The 25,688-nt window shown below is 38.1% G+C and overlaps 1 protein-coding gene across 1 annotated transcript in view; it reads right to left on the bottom strand.

Moving 5' to 3' along the window:
* Positions 1–25,688, bottom strand: part of cxadr (CXADR Ig-like cell adhesion molecule) — a 75,028-nt gene that overhangs the window by 33,051 nt on the left and 16,289 nt on the right. The gene's annotated exons all lie outside the window — the stretch shown is intronic.

The raw sequence follows: 25,688 nt of genomic DNA, 5'->3' as shown, positions 1-25,688 counted from the left end.
TGTACAGACTGACGGTGGAGAGACTTAGAGGAATGCCAAAATACAGTAAGAAATCCATTCAGCTCTGGCCCAGATAGCAAAATAATAATACATTTGCCATCAAAAGCCCTGTCTCAGTGTTTTTCTGTTGTTTTGTATAAGGAAACAATGTTCAGATGTTAAGAGTTGTCACTGATGAAAGTAGAGTCTATTCTTTCAGAATCTAGTTTCAGAATTTACATGGTCAGTACAAAATATTCTGTGGGTCTTTAAAAATCAGTCAAAATGCGCTAAAATGGCTGGTAGTGAGGGGGGTTTTGGTTCTGAAAATGGCTGGCAGCCAATTAGTTAAAGTAAGCAAACAAATGTATCACTATTGTATTAATTTACTGTATATCAAGTCACCAAATCCATCAGTAATCATATTACAAAAAAAATAAATATATATGAAAATAACTAGAAATTAGCTTGTTGAGCTAATTTAATCTAATCTAACACAAAAGCTTATTCAGTAAAAATAAAGACTTCCAAACAAAACTTAAATGAATAGCATAAATCACACAAGAAACTAAACATTTTGGTGTGAACTTTAAAAACATATAAAACCTACAATATCAGCTCTCATAACACATGTGGAATATGTTGTTGTAAATAAAAGGTGGATGGATAAAAGAACACAATGAATTATTAATGCCAGGCACTGTAAGTGATGAGACAAATGTGCAGCTAATCATCATCGTTGCTGTCTTTACTTTCAAATGATTGTGTAAGAAAAGGAGCTGGTGGTCAACATGCTTCCATTCACTGTGCTCTGCTGTGCAGTTACACAGCGGTTCGTGTTTCTAGATGGGTCGGGTGGGTGGCTGACATTGCCACCGATCCCTTGCGCCAACTGTCCTGATCCCATCCCCGTGTTGGGGCACTGAGAACAGTCCGTGCCGAGGGCAAGGAGGCTCCGTCCCAACTGGAGAGCGGACAGGGCTTAGCGAGGTAATCATGTCCACGGCCCCGGTGAGCGGCGAGTTGGGCACGGGGGCTGTGCCTTTGCCGCCGGGCCCATGTTTGAGCAGAGGATGCACACAGGCAGCATCAAGGGCAGCTAAAGGGCTGCAGGGGTCCTCAGGTAAAGACGGGAGCGTCCGAGCCTGTATTCAATAGACGGTGCAGCTGATGAATGTGTTTCTTGGTTATGCAGATTAAAAAGAAAGATAAAACAACCCGTGCATGCCCGGAAGCCTCTTTTGTGTCTGTGTGTGCAACAATTATTATGACTGTATCGATTAAAAAAAGAAAAAAACATCAGAAAATCCCACCTATGTTGCTGAAAACTGAACGTAAGGGGCGTCATTGCTCCGTTAGGGAGCCAAATTACAATGTAGGGGCCCCTACGCTCAACAGCGCTGGCGAGAACCCTGCATGGTGTCCAATGACTGACAAAAGGCTAAAATTTGATTGAGTGTTGCATCACACCATTGACACTGAAGAAAAGCAGCAGAGCTTATCCAAAAGATAAAGTTGACACACTACACTACTATAGATTCGAAGTATTTATTATTCAGGTCCTGTGGTGATTTTCCCTCTCTACTTATAAAGCCGTATAAACACTGCATGGTATTTTATTCTCTCAGAATTTCCCTTGACATATTTTAGTTGGCTGTCAATTTTTTAAATCACTAAACACATTGGTCATGAAAATACGATGGTGACATCTAGCCTAAGTCCTCTGCTAAGACTGGCCTGTCTAAAAATATCATGCAAAATGCATATCACAGTGTAAAAAAAGGCCTAATCCAGCAGAACGAAGCTTAGAAGAAGGAAGTATGACTGTAATAAAGAAATTGTAACCCATAACTGCACCCAGGCAGATTCGCAAGCATTTATTCTTGGAACGAATAAACATAATTTTTGGTGACATCAACTGGATTAGGATTTCCATTCAGTACAAGACTTAAGCCCCTGGAGAAACACAGCCCATAGATAATGGCGTTGTCACATGCTGCTTCAATGGAATGACATCCTTCTGGTGGTTGCCACTGCCACGCCAATAAGCGTGAGAAAAAAATCTTGGTGGGAAAAAAATATATAAAAATCAACATTCTGCAACAGCAAATGTGTAACACCTTATCAAAAATATGCACTTGAAAATATTGACATACTAATATACACTTTCATTGATCTAAAACAATGAACAAAAGCATTCCCTTTCGTTAAGATATTTCCTGAAATTAAATCTGCCAAGAGTAAGTAGAACCAAAAAAAAGGAGCATTATTCAAACCAAACAGATATTTAATACTAATACCACGCATACAGCTAAAGACTTTGAAAAGATTTGGAGAAGTCTCTTGAAAAACTACTGTTCACAACACCAGCTCACACCTACAGACAAGTTAAATAGTTTTAAGTCACATACTATAAAGATTTTACAAAAACTGAAGACTCACTAATTGAAAGACTATATAATTAAAAGAGTTGATAAAAAAAAAATGCTTAAAATAATATGGTACGGGACCTTCAAATTCTCACTTGTGCTTCGTCCATGCCGCTCTTGCTAATTCAGGGTTTGTTAGCGCTCAACTATTAATTGTCAATTGTGTCTGAAAGACCTGTGATAATGTCAAACAAGTATTGTTTTAAGGCCACAACTAAGAAAAGCCTGAACAAAAACATCTCAGATTACCAGTTTACATGAAATGATTGAGCTCCTCAGACCCCAGAAAATACACTAGGACATTGAGTCTTCCTGTACAGATTAACATTGTTTTAGGAATAAAAATATCATTATTATTATTATTTAGTCCACTGTGAATATTGTTAGGTGCAAGCCTAATATATGGGGCTAATATATGAATTAGTGTTTGTACAACAGGAAACTTATCATGTGTGCTGTCTGTAATGCATGCGAAAATGTGTACTGAATATTTGACAATTTAGCGACTCTGATTTTCTGTTTCAAAATTTTCTGAATTTCGTTTTGCACTTTTTCCCATTTTATAGAACCTATACCACCATATTATTTTCATTTTATCAGCTTATTTGATGACTTTGATGTAATCACTGACAGAAATCTTCACAAAATGCTGTCAAAAATGCTCAAGTTAAATTTTGTACATAATTGTATTTTACTATGCTTCAGAAGTCCAAATGTTACACTCTGCGGAATATGTAGTGTGATATTTGGCTCTATATGTTTGTTTATATCGTCCAAGCACTTGCTACACAATTAACAACCAGTTTTGTGGGGAAAATAAGGTGAAAATGCTTGATATTCTCCCAAAACATGTAGGTGAGGGTGTCCGTTTCATATAACTATTTTCATTTCAGGAAATTAAATCTGTGATTTCCATCCGATTTCTGTGATCACTATGAATAGGAGGCCCTGTTAATGCAAAAACCCTTTTCGAAGCAAGGTGAAAGTGGGATGCTTGAGCTATTATTTGCTCCACTCTTTGGTCTTATACATGATTTAATGTAATGTTTGCTCTGACATGACCTTTTCAATTTTTATTAACACAAAAAAAAAACAATGGAACATGATATCTTTAAAAAAAAAAAAATTTAACAATATGTGCAATTAAACAAATACAAACATACCTTACGATAATAAATGGATTGTATTGTTTTAATAATTTATTGTGTCGTAACTAAGCAAGGTTTGCACCTTCTTTATTGCCTCTGGAACCAAAATAGTTAAAAAAAACAATGTTGTAATAACAATTGCAATTATTTTGTTTGCTTGTTCTGCAAGGTTTTTGAACCAAAGGCAAACATTAGGGGACAAATAAAGAATATCTTTCATTGAAATACTATCTTGGGACTGAGCGAAAATACAAAATAGAAAACTGCAACCTAGAGGATCTGGATGAAGAAAGTAAACTTATTAAGTAACTTATTAATTAAAAACCCATAAATTGACAAAAATGTTTGTAACAAATAAAGCAAGATACAATTAAAAGGTAGCTATAAGTTGTACTGACATGGTTTATTCTGACTGCTCCTTTTTAATTATTTATATTATGTCGTATAAAGATGTATGAGAGCATCATTAATGTCACCCAATTTCCCCTCGGGGATCAATGGCATACTGAATCTGAGTGGGTTTATTGATTAAGTTTTAATTAACTTGATTTAAATCAAAACTAATTTAAATTAATCTGCTGACATCATTCCAGACCGTAATGATTACACAAAAATAAATGGACGCAAGGATGCATCGGTTATTTCACCACTGGGAGCCAGAATATTTTCCAGTATTAGAAGTTATCACTAGATGTTTCAGACTCTATAATCCTGGTATCAATGGTCTCGTTCACAACAACACGCAACTGTTCCCACAGATCTTCTGTAGCACTGATGAGATGTTGTTCAAACACTGTGAGCAGGTGAAACTGGTCATGTTTTCACGGAGCGCCACGGCGCTTGACGAGAAACGGAGGGAGCTTGACAGGCACAGCAAAGTTAAGCAGGCACTGGTCGGCTCTGTATTTAGGAGTCAGTGATGATTTGCGTAGTTTTTTTTTTAGCAGTTTAGATGGTGTTTTAGGCAAAGTTTGAAGCGGCCAGGATGGGAAAGGGAGGGCAGCACGCCCAATGAGCGGTCCCCGGATATATTTCCCCATAAAAAAACTTTTTCTTAAGGTGACGGAGTTTCATCCCGATTTTGTCCATTTCCACATTCAACAGCAGATGCCGTTTTCATTGACCAATTCCGTGATTCCGTCTGCAATTCCGTTAACGTGGATTTTATAGGGCCCTGAACAAGCCCACATCAGATAGTGAATCAATTGTAGACTAAAAAAATTTATTAATATTATATTGTCTTATTTTTTTCCTTCTGGTTATGTTGTTTTCTGTGCATCTTTTCACAAAACCTGCATTTGATTTTAGCAGTTGACAGCAAAAACATAAGGGAAAAAATGCTTTATTACTTCCACAGTTGAGAGAATATGTTGACTGTATGATATGCTTTTTCCTTGATGTGAAGTGGCATTTTAATCAATCTGAGATGACAATGTAAACAAACCATCTATACTAACTGCTGTTCTAAGTCATCTGGCATCATTACAAATGGCATACAGCAGGGGAGCAGACACTAACTCCCAATGATGTGTCAAATGTAATGCTTCAAATTTAAATATATTTCCAGTGTCTGGGCAAAGCAAAGCAACATCCAGGATACCCAGTGTGTAACTTAACTGTTCGCAATTCAAATATTTGTAGTGATTTTGACAAGAGACTGCATGGCAGAGGTTTCTCCATTCACACCTTGAGGCAACAGTCTGTCAGCTAGAACAGATAAAAATCAAACTGTGGAATACTATACACATTTAAAAAGTGACAACCTGAGTCACAAACTATTTTTGAAGCTCAAAGCTTTTAGTGGGGCAAAGGAATTGGATAACAGCAAAACAAAAAACTATCAGATTTTCAACTTGGCAAGCTTATCACATGATGCAGTGTGAAATGATAATTAAAAAATTGTTTTTCTAGATTTTCTACATTTTTTTGGGGCAAATCAATACATTCTGTATAGAAGTTTAAGTATCATTTGGAATATTATTTCAGAGCGAACACTCTCTGACGGGTAATAAAGTCTACTGCAACTGTTCAATCAGTGACATACATGAGATGTAATGAGGCATTCTGTTAAATTACAGCAAAGCCAGAGGCTCATCCAGTTAGCACCATGTGCTGATTCTTAACATCCTCCTTCGCCAAGCCAAACAGATTTGTTTACACACACTTCAGGGGTTGGGGATTGTGGTGACAGCGGATCCATGAAAAGAAAAAAAAAGAAGATACAAGTTTGATTACCCATCACAATCCAAAGATGCAGTCTTTTTTCAAGAACTCCAAGACCATTCGTAATCCTTTAACAGCCCAAAAGCATCCTTGAAACAGGCAGGTAATTGAGAATGCCTTCAAAAAATCAAGAAAAGACAAACCGGGGGAAGGTTTCTGTGACTGGAAGTACAAGATAACCTACTGTATATAACGTTGATTGTAGAACTTTTTCTCAATGAGCTTGCTAAATCAACAGAGAAAAATAATGAGCAGAGATAGAAAACAAAAAGAAAAATAAGAAAAGCTTGATTTATATTGCAATACTAAAATGCTTTCAAATCGCCAAGGAAACAGTATCATGGCTTGGTAAAACTTCTAACCAAGAGGTGGGAAATAAAAAGTCTAATATCATCTTATTGGACCAAACTATTAGGATTTACAAACATTTTTAACCCAAACCACAAGCACTAAAAAAAACACCTCAAAATGATGAGTAACCATCACCAACAGTTATATAACGTGTAGGACCTCTGATTTTCCATAATTGTGGAAAACATACACAAAGTACAGCATGCACTTCCAGATCGTGAGTAGGGGTGAGTATTGCCAAGGATGTTGCAATACGATACGTATCGCGATACATGGGTCACGACACAATATTATCGCGATATATCGCGATATTCTACCCAGTAAATATCTAAATTAAACATAGAGATGAAAAATCAAGTTGCTGTATATGTTCATCAGAAGATATTGATCATTCAGAGGACAAATTGAGTCAAAAGTATTTGCTTCAAAACATCCTATTTATTATTTATTATTAGTGTTTTTGCACATTTTCACTGAAAAAAAGAAAATGCAGTATTACACACTGCCATCATAAAATAAAATGCAACAAGTTTCTTTTCACTGAAACTACTGTGTAGAAGTCGCAAAGTAACCATTATAACATAATGACGGCATTGTAACAACTGTAAGTGAGAACATTAAGTAAGGATGTAACGATTAATCATAAGGCAGTTAAAAATCAATTAATAGGTATCACGATTGACATCGATACTTTGAAAAGTGAATCACAGTACTTTTTTTAAACAGCAGAGGGCGCTATATATTTATCCCTTCTCTTGTCCAGCAGTGTACATGGTGGGCGGAATCTGCTTCTACTTTCTTTCTGGCCTTCTACTCTTAAACATGTTCATAAATGATTCCTTACCCCTTTAGCACCGAAAGAATATCTGTAATATCACGTGACTATCTGTAAGAGTCACGTTTTTCTATTAGCTCTGTCTGCTAGCACATAGCATCTCTCATTCACTGCAAGAATTTCTGCATGCCAACCGACCACTGGGTTACCAGCGCCCTCTGCTGGTCCAAACAGATATCTGACGTATATCAGTTCAATGACTGTTTTTTTTTTAAGTCCAATTGTTAAGGCAGAAAATACATTTTCAGTTGCACTTTTAAAAAGAAAAAGAACTATTATGCAGGTTTGCATTGTTTACTATAGAACCACAATTTAAATTAATAGGCTTCTTCATTTGTATTATTCCTTTATTATTTCATTCAAGATTTATTTTTAGTTAAATTGTATTGTTTTGAATAGTTTATCAAGGGAGTCTTTTGACAATGAAAAATAAAAGGAAAATAATAAAGTACTTTCTAGTTTTTTTCCCCCAAAAAAATAAAGGAATATTTTTCAGTCATCATTTGACTACAGTCGCATTTTGTAAAATAAATCGTGAGAGAATCGTATCGTGAACCCAGTATCGTGAATCGAATCGTATCGGGAGCTGAGTGAATTGTTACATCCCTAACATTAAGGCTAAAGCGCCCTGAGTTACTGACAATGCACAAAAATAAGAAAAAATAATGTATCTTATTGTATCAGTTAAAACACTGATCTGAACAGATTATATGAAAATAAAATGTCTGTGCATACATAAATATTGCAGGCATTACACACTGCCATCATAAAATCAAGTGCATAAAAAAAACATTGCAACCTATTGAAAGCATTGTAACCACCACTAAAATATTGCACAAATACAAACAAATATTGATTAAATAGCCAATAAAATAAAATAAAATAAAATAAAAAAATAAATAAATAAAATAAATTTTTTAAATAAAAATTATTATCTTTCACACCCCTAATCGTGAGGTTGGGCTTTCGATCCCAGTCTATACCTGTCAGCGAGACTCGGTGTAGTGTAAGGAGAAAGCGATGAGGATGTCTACGGATTTGTGGCTCACAGCGCTAACAACGGACTTGGTTGTGGAATTGCACGGTTTACGCGGTGACGGACGACGGACAGTGGTAAGGAGAGAGTCTGGCTGTGTTTGTGTGTGAAAGGGAGGAACTGTTGCTCCTGCTGCAACGCGCACACACTTTTCCGACTCAAAATCACTGCACGTTGTTTGATTGCGTCACACGCTACTATTCAGCCTTGCTTTTAACAAAATCGAAGGCCAAATGTTGCTAGATGTTTTTTTGCAATATTCGGTGGCCAAATAGTCGGTGCATCCCCAATAAAAACGCTATATAAATCAAGTCCATTTACCATTCCTTCAAAGTAATGGTGCGTAAAATACAACTAAATATACTGCCTGGCCAAAAAAAAGGCATAATATTTGTTGGACCGCCTTTAGCTTTGACTACGGTAAGCATTTGCTGTGGCAGTGTTTCCACGAGCTTCTGCTATGTCAAACATTTATTTCTGTCCAGAGTTGCCAAGACAAGTCAAGACAATGAGCGTCGGACAAAAGATTCAGACCTCTGCGTAATGTCTTCATGCACACATCTCAAAGATTCTCATTGGGGATCAGATCTAGACTTTATGGTGGCCAATCCATGTCTCAAAAGTGATGCCTCATGATGTCTGAACCACTTTCACAGTCTGTGCCCAATGAACCCTGGCACTGTCATCTTGGAACATGTCGTGCTATCAAGGAGGGAAAAAAAATAATTGATGGAATAAACTCATCATTCACTATATTCAAGTAGTCAGCTGACCTCGTTCTTTGGACACGTAACGTTGGTGAACCTAGACCTGAACAAATGCAGCAACCCCTGATCATAGGCACAGGTTTGTACAGATTTCACTGGGCAAAATGGGTGCCTCACTGGGGTCCACATTACCTTCTTCCATTGCTCCTGAGTCTAATTTGATGCCAAAAAATGTAAGTTATTTTTTTCTAACTAGCCTCACTGATAAGTGGTTATGGCGACACAGCGGTTCAGTGCCAATCCCTTGATTTTACATTCTTTCTTTGAAGAGGTTTACCCACTGTCCTTCCAGTTTTTAATAATGCGTTCCACAGTTCCTCACTTGATTTTAGTCATTTTATCTTTTACAAAACCACACGATGTGTCTCTCCACATGGTTGTTGAACAAATGAGAAGCTCTTCACTGCATCAGCTCAGGTTAAATAACTTGTTGCCAGCTGAAACAATCACTAATGCAGTATTTATCCAATGGGAGGTTCTTACCTAATTACTAAGTTAAATTCAGGCGGTGAGCTTTTTTGGCACGCAGTGTATGAATATTGTACGCTGGTAACCACAGTATGACGGTGTGACAGAAACAAGTGGCTACCCAAGCTTTCACCTGGTGTGCTAGTGTGTGTGTGTGTGTGTGTGTGTGTGTGTGTGTGTGTGTGTGTGTGTGTGTGTGTGTGTGTGTGCGTGTGCGTGTGCGTGTGCGTGTGCATTGGTAGGCCATGATCCCCAAATGAAGATGTGTGTTAATAGCTTTTCACCCCTGCTTCTGCACACAACTGTCCACCAGACAAACAGAACATATCTAGCATGGTCAGAGGGACAGCAGGAATGAGAATGAAGAATGTAATGTGTCAGCTGGTTCCAATGAATAGCCTTACGACCACTATCTACCTCACCCACATCCCCCTAGACTTGGCCAGTATCCCCTCTAACACACCCACTAATAGTGCCGGTCTAATCCTCCCTCTAAAGGCCAGCATTTCTCTCGATGACTGCTCATTGTAACCCTAACCCCCCCCCCACTCTCCACCATTGACTGCATACAATGGGAAGCAAATCTTGTCTCTTGGCAACCAGTCCTTAGGAGAGTGGTGCTGTGGTGCTTAAGAGACGGCTTGAGAGAGACTGAGGTAGATGAGATAGCGAAAAAATCTCAAAAACACTAAAAAAGACATTAAATAGGAGGACATATGAAGCAAGTGTAATAAATAAGTTATATCCACATCTGTGGAGGTCAACAAACACGGCTAAATACTACACAGATTACAACTGGCAGACAAGTGGGTACTTCAACTTCTTTAAGCAACGCTTTTATAACACATAGTGAAGCTCCTCCAACTATTTTTGCACATGTAAATCTAAACCCTAAATCTAAAGTATTTTCTGTAAATTTAGTGAAGAAAGTTTTACAGGACAGCTGATCAGTTAAACTATTGACCTAGACCACAGACCATGCAATAATGATTATTGTATTGTATATAATAAATGTTGTTACAGTTTTTCTAATATATGTAAAACAAAAACGCACCACCTGAAAGTGGTTTGACAGGTTTGAAGAAGTTCTATAGTTATAGTTACAAAGGTTACATACACAACATAGTTACTAATAATTGTCATTTCTATGAAAAAAAGCACCATCTGAAGTAGGTGTTACAGGTACTGTATTAACATGCTCCAAAGTTAACTATAACTTAAGTAATTTCCTTACACTGCTGTCAGCCTGTCTTTCATGGGTCATGTAATGTACAGATAGTGACTTTAATTCAATGTGTGCCAAACACAATTTTCTGAAAAATTCAGAGACTGACAAATGCAGTTAGCCTGCATCCTGCAGCCTTCTGGCAGAAATATTTATATTTCACTAAAACATGATTTGTTTTTATTTTACACCTCCCTGAGAAGAGCTTTTTAAAAACTGGATGGTTATAACTTACAACACATTAGGGGTGCGAATCTTTAGGCACCTCACGATTCGATTTTGATTCAAGGGGCTTCGATTCGATTCTAAATCGATTATTAATGTATTTTGATGCATGTTTTATTCACAAAATATCTGTTGTATTCACTGTGTCCATGCACTGTAAAAAAAATATATTATATATATATATATATTATTTGTAGTTAGTTCATTATCCTTTATTACACTAATGGAAGAAGTATGTGAACTGAAAATGCACAAGTTTTTGAAACAAAGCCTTCCTTGAAACATAACTTCAAATAAAAAATAAAAATAAATGACGTATGACATTAGCTTCCAGTTAGAGATAAAGTGGGTGGTTATAAGATGTCCACGCATCACATGTCACATGCTATGACTTCTGTTTTGGTTGGTTGTAAAGCTTTGGGAAGGCCGTATCAGTAGCGTACTGTAGAGAAGAGATGGTATATCTCGGCTCCAAGCATGCAGCAGCACTTGAAAGCCCTGGTTTTCTACGACTGAGTAAGGACGTAAATCCTTAGCAATAAATGTTGCTATCGACTTGTTAATCCACTTTACCTTTTCTGAAGAGGGTGGAAGCTTTGTTGTGACTTGTTCCATTGTTCTCTGGTTAGCAGAGGAACTTTTAGCAACAGCAGCAGCCGACATTGCCGCCTCCTCCGGGTGAAATCGTGCTATAGGTCTTCTCATGTTTGTTGAGTTCCCAAAGTACTTAATTTTAGTGTAACAGAGCTTACATACAGCATTGCTCTTGGCCAGTTCACTTCCACAGTGGACATTAAAGAAACATCAGATTTTAAGCTGCACGGGGCTGGTCTTAACTCCCGCACGTCCATGCGCCTTGTTGTGGTGCTCTCTTTAAAGTGTCCCTCTGGCCTTTTTGTTCCACCTTTTATCCGCCTTGTTATTCTGACTTTTAAACGGCCTCTAAAATTTAGATTTCCGATTACTGGAAATTAAAAAATCAATTCAGAATCGTCCACCTCGGAATCTCGATGCATCTAAGAATCAATTTTTTCTCCCACCTCTACAACACATCCATCCATCCATCCATCCATTTTCTGACCCGCTAACTTACAACACAGTTCAGATAAAATAATAAAGACTATAAGCAAAAATATAAGACACAAACACAAATACCACTGGTATGTTACTGCACACTATGATCAGAGTTAGCTGGAGACCATAATAAGTTCACCGGAGCGGTAAATTACAGTGTTTTATTTGGTGTGGTCACGGCTCACAGTGACCAGATAATAATGGCGCGCCCAGTTTCATTAGTACATCCATACAGATGTTAAGATATAAACTGGGTGATTAAGTTTTTAAGGACTAACTTCAGCCCTCACAGTCCAATCCCCCCCGATACTAGTTAGGTCGTACTGTTTTAGTAGTTTGTGGAAGTACTGACAGGTTGGTAAGCTAACAAAGCTTCACTTTATCTTACCTTTTTCTGTGTTTTGGCAAATTTTACCTGTAGAAGTTTCTTCAGATTGGACGTCAAATCCCTGGATGACGACATTTTAACAGCAGGCAGTCATCATTCACGTTGTACTGTGATATTTCCTTTCTCAGATTTAAATGAAAAATTACGTTGGAGTTTCCATGCAGTGAAAGCTCCGGGTTCATGCTGGCGCATGCACACGCAAACACACACACAATCACACACACACACACACACACGAACACATACACACACACACACAAACGTTGTTGCAATGTGTGTGTGCACACTGTGTATCCCCGTTATTTACCAGTAATCTGATTACATGTTCTTTAATATACTGTAACAGATTACAGTTACAATTTTTTGGTATCCAGATTACGTAACGCTGTTACTTGTAATCCGTTACTCCCCAAGCCTGACAGGGACAAGGATACATTTTTGTGACTTAGTGCAATTTGTTAAAATACAAAGCACTTCAAATCATTCTTTTATTCTCTACACTGAAGAGCAAAGCAAGGAAATACTGTTTTCAATAGTTTGCAAACATTTTTGAATACGCATACTAGTCATTGCAGCATGTTTGTCGGGGGTGTCAACAGACACAAAGTTAAGCTGCTTTCTATACGGAGTAACACCAGCAGACAGCAATAAACCCTGAAACCAAGAGAGATTTTGACAAGCTAACCTCCCCTGACCCAAGCTAAAGACCCTCAAAGACTTGGCAGAGACCACAGTGGATAATAAGCTTCTTCTGATGTTTAAAAAGCTAAGTCTTACCATGGGGAGACAAAGGCTCTTAATCATCAACAGTCACAAAAGCTTGGCAAGGGTAAAAATGTTAATTACACAGCCTTCCCTACATTTCTTTTTATTTACTTATTTTAGAGTTTGCATCCACTGCTAGCGTTCACTGAAATGTAAGTCTTCTTCTCAATAGTTCAGTCATCTTTCCATGTTTTAGTCAGTGCATGAAGCTGCCAGGGAAAACTTTGGATTTTTCTCCAAACATAGATAGAATATTTTAGATTTACTTATATAGGATGTTAGAAAGGAGCAGAATTTGTTACAACGGGTACATTTACAAATATCGTTTCTATTATCGACAAGTAAGGACAAAGGTTGGTAAAAGTAACATTTAAGATCCATCGCAGGAAAATTGCAGTTTGTTTGGATACAAAAATGACTAAATTCAACAGCACAGGAACTGTGCATAATAAACAGGCCAGCTTGTCCATTGTGACCATGCAAAAGAATATTATATTTTCTGGGCACAGCAGGGACAACTTCTTATCATGGTGTCTGTTCAAAAATAGATCACTGAGTCCTTGTCCCACTGCTTCCACTAAAACCACTCAATCGGAAGCTTTATGGGTGCCATGAGAGCGAGCTTAGCTGTGGTGTGGTGTGGTCTGTGCTGCACAGGGGCTGGTCTGTTGACCCATACTGATTGTTCTGTAATGCAGTCTGAAAGCTCCACTTGCCACACGCAGCCATAATCAATCCCCAGCGCAGATGACCTCAAGGCTGTTTTGACATAAATGAACATTAAATGATGAAGGGGTGACAAATGACAGGCACTTTACTTGGTTGCCTGAGCATTTGACAGCTTCTAGACAGGCCTGAAAAGGGGTTAAACGGTACCAGCAGTATGTGAACGTACACTGCAACCAATTACCTTAATATTTAATTATTGAAATTTAATTGTTAGTATTAAATATAATTGGTAATACATGTAATTATAATAGGGCCTCACTAACCCTGCTCTTTATTCACTCAACCATAGACATGAACTGCATAGTTTATCTTATACTCATTTGCATGTTTATTATAAAGGTTTTTGTTGGCTGGAATTTATTAAAAATTTAATACTTATGTCAAAAACTTATTAAAACCCCATATACTAATTGTAATCATTTACCTGTGATCAATTTTAAATTATGTTTTCCAAAAACACTGGAACCAACTAAGGCTGGGCGATATATCGAGGTACACTATGGGAATGTAGAAAATTACAATATTGCCTATATTCTATAGCTTATTTTGGAATAAAATACTTGTTTTAGGAGTCGCCGCTTTCACTACTTCTCAGAACAGTTTCTCCTAACCTAGACCTTCTCCTAAATAAGCCACACTACAGAACTCACTCACCTGTGCTGTCCTTTATAGCAGAAAAAACTAAAGCCGCACATATTGTGTAGCTGTCTGTAAATAAACGTGCCTGTGTGGCATTTTTAATCAGCAACTTTAACCCATTATTGTTTTTCTGGTAAGACTTTGAGTTGAAAATATCAAGGCTTATAACATGTCGACTTTTTGAGAAAAATATCGAGATTATATAAAATTTTGGTCCATATCGCCCAGCTCTAGAACTAAAAATGAATCAGCAACTTGAAAAAAGTTTAATTTTAAATTTTTGCCTATTCAACGTTTTTATTTTGTTGTTACGCAAACACTTCCCGAGTAGTTTACAGTAGGACCCATGAGCTACAACTTTTTTTGAAATGTAGGATAACAGAAACTAAAAGTGATCTCTTCACAAACATTAAGATGGCTTTAAAAATCTTCACATTACAATTAAATTATATTGTGATCTAAATCTAACACAAAAACATACTAGTACAATCAAGGCTAAAAAAAAAAAAGAGACTTCTTAAATTACCAAACTGAAACAAAGAAAGAATTTGCACCATTTTCTGCCTTAAAGGGCCTATATCATGCTAAATCAACTTTTTTGAGCTTTTAACCTTGTTACAATGTTAATTCCTTATCAAAAAACACCCCCAAAGTATTGCTGGGCTTCCTTCGTGCATCTCTGAGAAATCCTCACTAATCCTGCTCTCTGACCTGCTGCTCTGCCCTCTTCTGAAGAATGAGCGGTCAGACTTTTGTGACATCACAAAAGTCTGAACCGAGCCCTCCAGGAAGTGCCTGCTGCTGGTGTAAGTACCAAATGCAAGTATATCCAACTGTATGGGTACAGTACAGTACGCCCTCTACAAACCAAGCCCATGCAAGCAATTTTTCAATGCACTGAGCCGTTCCATTTTTAGTATCCGTTATATTGCCTTGTATCACCTTTGACTTGATCTGACGTGTTTGTGATATAATGCGACGCAGCGGTTTGACAAAACAAATGATTATCACCTTAAACGCACTATTCCTGTAGTTAATAGAGTTGAAAAGGAGAAGAAAGTGGCTTAGCAGCTTAACGCTCCAGTGTTTGAAGCAGCAGCAGCACACAGAATGAAGGGCTGAGATGGACTCAATCACAATAGCCGCTTAAATATCCATGTGTTTTACTCTAATGTGCAGTTTTTTGGCTGAAAACAATGACACCAGGGTGTGGATAGCAAAAAGAAAATCGCTTTGGTGATCACTGATCACCCTAGCTAGAGCGAGGCATGAAGTCAGTGTCTACAGACACGCCTACTCATGAATATGCATTAGCAGGCCCCAAAACAGCCCATTTTGAGAACTGCTCAGAAAGTCACTTTTCAGAGGGCCAAAACTCTAGAAAACAGGCAAGTTTGGGAAAATAAACCTCATACAAATACTATGTTGTTTGGTTCTTTGACCAAATGGAGATGGGTGAAAAATAGCATGATATAGGACCTTTAAAGGGTGGTTATGGCATCATCTCACGGATTGTTAAAATGAGGCGGTTAAAGTGTACTCTTAATATGACAATGATAACCATTCTAAAAGATATATACAATTGCCTACCATAACACATGCTTACCCCACCCCACTGGGAGGATGGAAAAAGCTTATCTCTACCCCCAAAGAGCAAGATAAGAAGCCCAAGCCACTCCGCTAATTCTGAAACATGTGTATCCACCAACAAAAGGCTTGTGTTCTTCAGGAGTAGCCCTGAAACACAGAGATACCTACTGTATGTGTGGGACAAGCTATGTTGCAAAACAGATGGGCAAAATGCCATAGGATTCATTTGCTTGGAAACTCTGCTCTGTGTGGGCTGGTGTGAACACGCAAACGCAGTCTACAGCGGATCAGACTAGTGAATTCCACTTCCATAGTTTTTCCATTGGCCGTTCTCTGTGTTTCTCCAATCAATTTGACACCTCTGACAGAGATCTGACATTCAGCTGCAGCACAAGTAAAAACAAAACCATAAAACATTAAAAACGACTCACAGACAGATGGAAAGCTGTAAATAGAGGCGGGCGTGTCTGGAAAACTCACTGGACAAAACAGCTTTTAGCATTTTTAGGGGAGATAATGCAGCTAAGTTTTTCCTGAGCGCTTCCTGCAGTTATAGGGCTGTGACATGTGGAGAGAAGTGAGCAATTGAGTCACTGGCCTTGTTTACGTCGGAATTTTAATTCCCCTTTAATTCAGAATAAAAGTTTAATCCTCTTTAAACTGACCTTGTAAACACTTATTGGCAAACGGAACAGGCTTCATCCGAAGACATGACGCACTAAGACACACAGCTTCACAAATGACGCGCGGATCATTTTAAAGTTAATTTTTCACTCAACGTTCTGTAGAGTGGAGGTAGAACAGCTGTGTGACCTTTGATTGACCAAAGTACGTCTTCTATCTCCTGCTGCTCAGCTGATGGAAGCGAAACTGCTTCAAAACTACAATCAAAATAAAAGTGAAAACAGTTCTTATTGTTTGGTCTTCTACTGTATGTTGTAGCCAAAAAAAATAGGTTTGTTCTGTTTTTACCCGATAGACGTGACTATGTCACTTTCACCCCCTGTCCAATCAGACCCCTTCCCAACTGCCAGACCTAAAGCAGAATTAAATAAAGCCAAATAAACCTGTTTTCTATGTAAACTTCAATTTGGAATTACTATTTCCATGTAAACACGAAGCAGAACACTTTAATTCAGAATAACTTAACTTGGAGTAATGAAACCTCTATTCCAGTGAGTTTCTTTAAACATCCACATGTCTATCTCTCTTCACTGCTTTGTCTGCAGATGAGTGGTTTAACATTTTTTATGGTGTTTTTTTATTTTACTTGCAATACAGTGCTGCTGTCAGCCAGAGTTGTGAATTTGATAGAAACCATGCAGAGGTTGCTGTTATTATTCAAAGTACAATTTGCTTCTCTGATGGGCTCTAGACTTTGGTTGCATGTTCACGTCAGGCTGAACGAAGCAGACTTTCTGTGGAAACAAAGCCTAGATTGGTTAAATTGCTCTATATGCTGGTTTGAACGCATGCTTGGCAAACAACAAACATGTCCAATAGTAATTTAAAAACGAAATTAAAAGGAAGATGCCAAATAGATCCACTGGGTCTGTATGTACATATTGCTGCCACAGAAATACACAATATTGCCCTATTTGCAAGATGCCAGAAGGATAATTACAAAATCATGTCCTTACTTTTTAGGGTAAAATAAACAGTTCTCGGCAAGCAATTAGCAAACATGAGTATTTTGCCTGAATTGAGACATGATGCAAAACAGAACTTTCCCTAAAAATGACTCAGATTTTTCGTATTTTCTTTTCCACTTAATTCCTGCAGCTGGAGGATCAGATGTAGGGCTTAAAATGAGGGAGTCTGCGCTTAATGAAGAAATTGTATGTACAGTAAAATCAAACACAGCAGTGAGACAAGAGTTAGGTATGTGTTGACCAAGAACAGCAATATTGTGCTCTTAAAACTTCCAGCCTTATCTGTCAGAGACTAAATAGATGTGACTTAAATTGTAAAAATCTAAATAATACATTTTAAACGGAAGAAGCATATCAAGAAGAAATTAAGCTTGCTTTTTATAGCAAAGCAATCTTTAAGCAGTTTTTTGTAAAATAAAGCATTTTAAGGGGCGAGGGGTAGAAGTGCTGAAAGCAAAAACATGTCTTTTAGACAGGTATTTGTCTTCGAAACTTCTAGCAGCCTCCAATGAGCCAAAAAATGTTTTAAAAAATGAGAACCACATGTCTCAGTGGGGATGTGGAGGAGAGTTCTTTGTGGTCTGACACAGGAGTTTCAGTGAAAGGGCGGGGGTGCAGCGATGGTGCTGCCGGTCCCATCCCCCTAACCCCCAAAACAAATAAAGTGTCTGATACAGAACAGACCCATGCCGGCACCCCAGCCTTTGTCCGGGCCCCCAGGGCACAATGCCAACTGTGATCAGGAGTCTCAAACTGAGACACAAATGCAGAAGAGTGCAGCTACTTCTCTCAGACTTTGGATTGACTCACACAGAGCGCTCACTTTGTGCAATTAGAAGTCTGCAAGTGCTGATTCCAACAGAAAACATGCCAAACAACTAAAAGCACAAAAAGAAACAAAGGGTCTTTGTGTATTTCACCATCAAAAAAGGTGAAAACTCAACAAGTCAACTTAGAGCAGCAGAACTTGAACATTTCTCTTTAAACACTAATTAGGGGGCCAAGCCTGTGGGGCCTGGGGACCCAGGACCAGTGGTGCAGGGAAACCTATTGTTTTTGTTCTGATTTTTTTTTTTCTCAGAATAAAAGTGGTGCTGCAGGCTAAACCGTGCAAGGGAGAGCGGTGCAAAGACTGGAAAACCTACTTTTTCAAACTCCTCCTTAGGGTTTTGTCCAATCAGTGTGAAACTTAGCACGTAGAGTCTTCAGTTGGACCTGATCTAAAATTGAGTAAAGAATTTTGTTTGATCAAAATATGCACAAATTATTAACGAGTAAATTTTTTTAGCTAGCTATAAAAACGCAAACTGTTGCATATCTCGGTCAAAGTAAATGCTAACAACACCAAATCTGAGATCCTTGGTTGGCATTTGACGGTGGGGGTATAAACCGAATTTGAATAATGTTGGCCACTAGGGTGCACTGCAAATATGGGAAATTTATCTCTCTTAAATAGCACATTTTTACCAAATTTGGTGGGTATTACCTTGGGTCGCTCCTGCGGCCATATCTCGAAGTTAATCGCGATAGGTCAAAGTGGGCGTTTCTCATTACAACATAAACAAACATTTATTACAGCTCAAGTATTATGTTGATGGCTGTAAAATTAATTTACAGGGTATATATAGAAGAGCACACAAACCACCCATACCAAAAAGTGCACCACTAGGTGGTGCTATAATGGGTGCAAAGGCAAAAATAATCTAATTGCGATTTTTTCCTCAATATTGCGATTGTGATGGAGTTAGTGGTTGTACAGCATATCCACATTGTTGGCGTGATCGCAATGTTAGCTGCTGCTGAAAACAGATGCTCTGATGGTGGGGATGTGGCTGGAATACACAGCAGAAACTTGGTTGGATAGCGTGCTGCTTTTGCTTTGCTGTGTTTGCGTATGGTCACTGTATTAAGTTCCGGCATCTGCCATCCTATCGGCTTGCAACATTCTACACAGTCTTCACGTAACGCAAGCACGCTTTGCCACACTAAAAGGAGTTTGTGTAAAACTCAGCCTCTTTGCAATTTGACAATAACTGGAGAAGAAGAAGAAGAAGAAGAATAAGAAGAAAGAAGAAGGAAGAAGAAGAAGAAGAAGAAGAAGAAGAAGAAGAAGAAGAAGAAGAAGAAGAAGAAGAAGAAGAAGAAGAAGAAGAAGAAGAAGAAGAAGAAGAAGAAGAAGAAGAAGAAGAAGAAGAAGAAGAAGAAGAAGAAGAAGAAGTAGAGAGCTCAAAGGGATTGCGTTATATGTAGTGTCAACCTCAGATGACAAATGCAGACATGTTTTCAAAAAACAATTAAAAAAAAAAACTTGTATGAGGCTTCAAGGCAAAGGAAATTCAACGGTCGATGTTTTGGTAATCGAAGTATAGGTCTGCGGCTCTAATTTAAAGTGATATATAAAAAGATTCCAAACAAAATCTCAAGTCGATTAAATGCCATCCTTGCCCCACATGACGAATGACCTTTTAACATAATGTAGAGCCCTGGAATGTTCAGTTGAGGTCCTGAGAATGAACAGGGAGTTTAGCTCATTTTGTTCTTCGTCATAGGAAACAACCTACTCACTCCATTTGGTTGGAAAAAATCAAAACAAAATCACTGAGTCAGCGCTGAAATGGCAACACAAGTGTTTTCAATGCATCCAAGTACAAAGAGGCATTTTTACACAAACCATACAATCAGGACACCCCTGCAAAGATGTAAAGAATTTTGGGCCTTGCTTCCAACTCAAAAGTATTGAAGTGTTGGTTCAGACTACAGACAGTTTAAAAGACTAAAAACTATCCGGAATTTAAACACAAATGCTGTCCAATAAATTACTGAGATACTCCTTCAATCCTATTGAAGGAATTCAGCTTTTTATAAAGCAAACACTCAATAATTAATTATAACTGCTGTTTGCAAATAACTAAGGCAATGTTTTTAAAATAAGGGATTAGGGATGCACCGAAATTAACATTCTTTGCCGAAAACGGGAAGATAAGAAAATCAAGGCCGAAAACCAAAACAAAATATTTTATTAGTACCATTGCATTTATGGCTCTGACTGTGTACTAACATAACTAAAAATAAAGAATACATTAATATTAAGGTTTTATATGTTCTGTAATAAAGAACACAAAGTACATTTGAATTGTTGTTTATGAAGAGCAGCTTCTTTTCTTTATCACAGTGAAATCTGTTCCTATTTGTTTTGGTGAGAAAAGTCTAAGGCACCGTTTACACAACAATATTTAGCCTTCGTTTCCAAAAAGTTCCGCATTTTCAAAACAATCTCCGTTTACATGACACCGCTGGAAGCATCAAAAATGATGTCGTAAACATGTTAGGCCAATAGATGGTGGAAAGATTTTGAAATTAACCAAAATAATTTACTTTAACATCATTTGGTTCAGTGGAGACGTTTTTCATGCCTGCACCAGATTCTGACGACTATAACAGTGCTGGACTACTTCTGAGAGCTATTTGACCGAACCCGGGGTCGCACTTAATTTTTATCTTTTTAACGCGGACTCTGGTCGGACACTGTGCAATGAGGGTTGTGTTTTAATAAGCGCAAGATGACGCACAAAAGTTTGCTGAGAAGGCAAATGGAGGCTGTCCTCTGGCAAACGAATAAATGTTGTTATAATGCATAAATGTCACATACTGTATGTAGGGAGCAGCTCACTGAGTTGTGTGTGTTACAGCATTAAACCACTACGTAGCGTTTGTAGCATCACATAAAGCTGCTCGTCATGTTTATAATTTAATACAGAATGAGTGACTATTAAATAAAGCTGAGTTATTAAAGAAACTTGCTTACATGTGCACGTCGGGCATGGATGCGAATAGTGTAGCATCAATGGGTTCAGGATCAAAGGGAGGTCGACTTTATTCTGGTTTGGGCCATATTCTGTCGGCTGTGGACTGGGTCGAGTCTAACTTTGTAGGTTCGATTGAACCTAAAATCTGAGGTTCTGCAGCTGTAGTGCACTTGCCCGTGATACAGAAAGTTTTGTTTCCCTGTTTACACGGACACGGAAGGGGAAGCGTTTTCAAAAACTTCCACTCTGAAGCCCATTTTTAAAAAGTTCTGTTTTCAAGCACCAAAACGCCGTCGCCGTGTAAATGCACCGCCAAACACAACAAAATGATTGCGCTTTCATTAGAAAATAATCTTGTGTAAACAGGGCCTAAAAGGTTTTCGGTCAAAAGTGAACCACTAAAAAGGATCTTGTAAATTTGCCAAGATTAAACCTAATTTTCTATGGTCTTTTTACAGCATTTTGGGAGGTCAAGCACAATCTTTATCGTTAATATTCTAAAATCATACAACAGTTTCTGAATTCATTTCTACCCATTTATTCCCTTATACAGTATAAGAAATTGAATTGCAATTTATATAGGAAAAAGGCTTTGAAAGGTAATCTTATCTGTGCCAAGGCTGGGTTTACACATCAGTCTATTTTCCACGTAGCGCAGAGGCACGTATGAAATGGCCAGAAGGCGATCAATGAGTCCATCATGGTCATGACGCTGCCTTTAGATTCTCGGCTATATTTAGGTCCCCTAACTGAAGGACGTTACTTTGTGACATTCTTTTAGATGTTTTTAAACACCTTGAGCTGCGAGCGTGAGGTCAAAATGCTGCCCAAGGACTCAATCCCCTCCTCAATCATGTTGACAAAGAACTTTTGTTTTTGCAGCAAAATTATTGATTCGGTTTCAAAATCATTAATAATATCTCATCTGGTCAAAGCACTCTTGTCTGGGCAAAATTATGTTTTGGTCAGAGTGCAGCAACACAGACAGTCCCGTCGTCTCCCCTGTGTGCATGAAGTTGGAAGGAGGTCAACAGGACATCAAGATAAGGCGGCTGGTGAAAGATAACAGGATGGATAATCCTTTTTCTCTTCCCAGTCTTGCTTCTGCACAGCCGGTGAGACTGGCTTCACATTTCTGGGTTAGTGTCTCGCTCTCGCTGAGCGGCTTGAAGGCAGGTGTACTGAATGCACCTGAGTGGTGAGCCCTGTAGGAAGCTACAGGCAAACACTGTCAGTTGTTGTTACAGCTTAACAAAGACAGCTGGGTTTATTCCTGCCTTCAGCTCATTCACTGAGCCTGGACATGAGAAAGGAGCTCAAAAAGGCCAATCTCACTACATACTAGATAAATGACTCACCATGAACAGGGATGGTAAAAATCCTTTCTTAAATACAAGGATTGTATCCTGACTAGAGAATGGTGTTACTCATTCTCTATGCAGTCTTCACAAACGGAGTGAAATATCAGGGTTTGTCAAAGAAAAGCATTAAATTGGGACGGTGGAGATGAATGCAGGAAGCCTATTAGGGACACAAAGCTCAAATTAAAAAGGTTCTGCTCTGAGCTGCTGCAAGTGCACGCTTTGTTATCTGAAGCCTGATTGGCTAATCAGATCTGTGACTTAAGGAAGGAAAGAGAAGCTGATAAAAGCTAACTTAATGCAAACTAACATCAATATGTTGTTACAACAGGTAATGGATTTCAGAGCAGGAACCATGATGCTTGTTAACCTTTGGATACTGTTTATATTTTTTGACTTTATGACTACAGCCAAAAAGCTTACTTCACTTAAAATATATATATAATTATTCCTTAAAACAATACTTTATTTTGCACTTTAAAAAAGGAAAATTATCCTTACAATTTAAGACATGATCAGAGCTGCAACTAACAAATATTTTGAAGTCGTCTAATCTATTGATTATTTGTTTTGAAGCACATATTTTGGACTAATTTTTTTAGCGCACCTGCTTAAATCCTTCCAGATGTGAATGTGTCCCTGTTGTACTGTGACAGCATGTTTAACAGAGAGGAAGTAAAACAATGAAGTCATAATAAAATATTGAATAAATTAAATATCACAAACTTAAAGTGTAAGTTGTCTTGAGTAGTAGTAGCAAACAAAGAGTAAATAAATAACTTTAAAAAGCTGGAGCTAATCTGCCTGCAGGTTGTGGAGGTAATGAGGTTTAAACCAATCACAGAATTATTTTTACTGAAATCAAGTCCATAAAATAGAACAGTAAATAACATCTTGTTTGAAAAAAATCCGTACAAGTTAAGAAAAACACTAGTATCAGCAGAAAAATAATATTTCAAAGCACGTACGTCAATAACTCACTGATTTTAGACGTACATAAAGACCTAATAAAATCTATTATTAAATAATAGCCATTTGAATCACAGACTGTCGGCTTACAAACACATTTTCATGTGATTAGAAAGATTGGGGAAATATCAGCGGTAGTGATGTCACTCCTCTATGGGTCATGTATAAACCCGGGCTCCGCTGCTTTTCCGTTTCAGGTGTCTGTGTATCTCCGTTGTGTTTTAATGATTGAGAGTTGAACTTCAGAGTTTACACTTAAAGTGTTTGACTCGTTTGTTTTCAGTGAAAAGTTCTGAAGCTTTAGTAGCTTTAGGTCACGTTAAGCTTCTTCAGTTTTTTTTTTTCTTTCCGTCATTCTTCTTCACTGTTTACTTGTACAAAGTTAGTGGGCCGACACTGTCCCTAGCAATCAATAAAAGGTACTGCAGCAGAAAGAAAGCAGGAAGTGGCCGCGGGCAGGATTTTATTCATTCATTTACAAGGTTAAACGACGCGTCAACGCTATAAAATCAGCGTCGACAAATTTTTGTAGTTGACAATTGATTATGTCGACTAATCATTGCAGCCTTAGACATGATGTTTAATAAAATAAACCTATTATCAGTATTGTATCTCACATAGTTAGTCGCCGGTATGGTGATGTACCTGATGTAAAAACATGTCACAATGATTTGTATCTCGATGTTCATAATATATCTTCACAGAGTGCCCCTTACAAAACCAACTATTTAAACCCAAACCTACATATTTTTGGCTCCTGTGGTTTCGGTTGAAATAGGAAGAGGAGTTTGATGCTCCAGAAAACACATCCTAAAGATTTGTGGAATAAAAGAAGCCCAGCTGGTGACTCTGTTTACAGATAAACTAAACAAACGCAGACAAATGAAATAACTTTCACTCCAATCACATTACATCATAGTAATAACAGATGTACTAGAGACTCAGCCTTACAAGTTTTCAAAAGAAGGGAACTAAACATCACTTTGTTGGAGTTCATCATTCATCATGTAGGTGAGTGTTAAAGAGGAGAAAAGTGAGAAAAGCCATCCCAGAGCAGGTTCTCCCATGTCACCTGGCTCTAAAATCTGTCGTGGACATCCTAAAGTGCTTTAGCCTGAATTTTGCCACTCAAGCCAACTCCCTGACGACTCTAATGACATCTAAAATCGGCACTGCATAGTCAGGAAGACAGAACGGCCAAAGACTACTTGGACATTAACGCAAAGACTAGGGCGACAAGCAGATAACTTCAATTACAGTGACTGATGAAGCAGTTGATGGCGGTCCACTGAGTGATGTGTCCTTGGCCAGCACAGGTGGAACACAAATCAACCTGCTTCATGAATTCACCTTTTTTAACAAAGAAATTTACACAATGGGCACGATTACGTTATGTTTTTTTTTAAATTTGGAATTAGTTATTCAGAATCAAAGTGTTCTACTTCGTGTTTACATGGAAATTGGTTTATTCAGCTTCATTTAATTCCGCTTGATCGGATAGAGAGCGAATGTGACGCATTCACGTCTATCGGGGAAAGACACATCACAAACTTTTTATTGTCGGCTACAACATAGAAGACCACATAGGGAGTGTTTTCACTTTTATTTTCAATGTAGTTTTGAAGCAGCAGCTTGACAATAACAAATGGTTTCACTTTGGTCCGCTGAGCAGGAGAAGGAGATAGGAACTAATCACCTGTAAATAAAGCCCAATAAAACTCCGGACAACAATAACCAGGAATAAATATTTGCTCTCTGGTAAAGATAGTAGCTCTAACAACCGGTACAATGACAAACATGATGATAATGAAAGCTGTGCATGCCGTACGAGGACGCATTTAATCTGTCTCCGGGTGTTAGTATCACCCGTCTGATGATGAAGCCTGTTCTGTTTCCCGATGTCCGTGTGTATGTAATAAGTCCATGTGTCCATGTGAATGTTCATGCCTCCATCCATCCACTCTTTTCATTATATCCATGCCTTTTAAGGCTCTTATTAAATAAATAGTCTCAGCTTTAGTCCGGGCTG

This window comes from Gouania willdenowi, chromosome 14, assembly GCF_900634775.1.
Source record: "Gouania willdenowi chromosome 14, fGouWil2.1, whole genome shotgun sequence".
Lineage (NCBI taxonomy): Eukaryota > Metazoa > Chordata > Actinopteri > Blenniiformes > Gobiesocidae > Gouania > Gouania willdenowi.
This window is presented reverse-complemented; position numbering and strand designations above follow the sequence as displayed.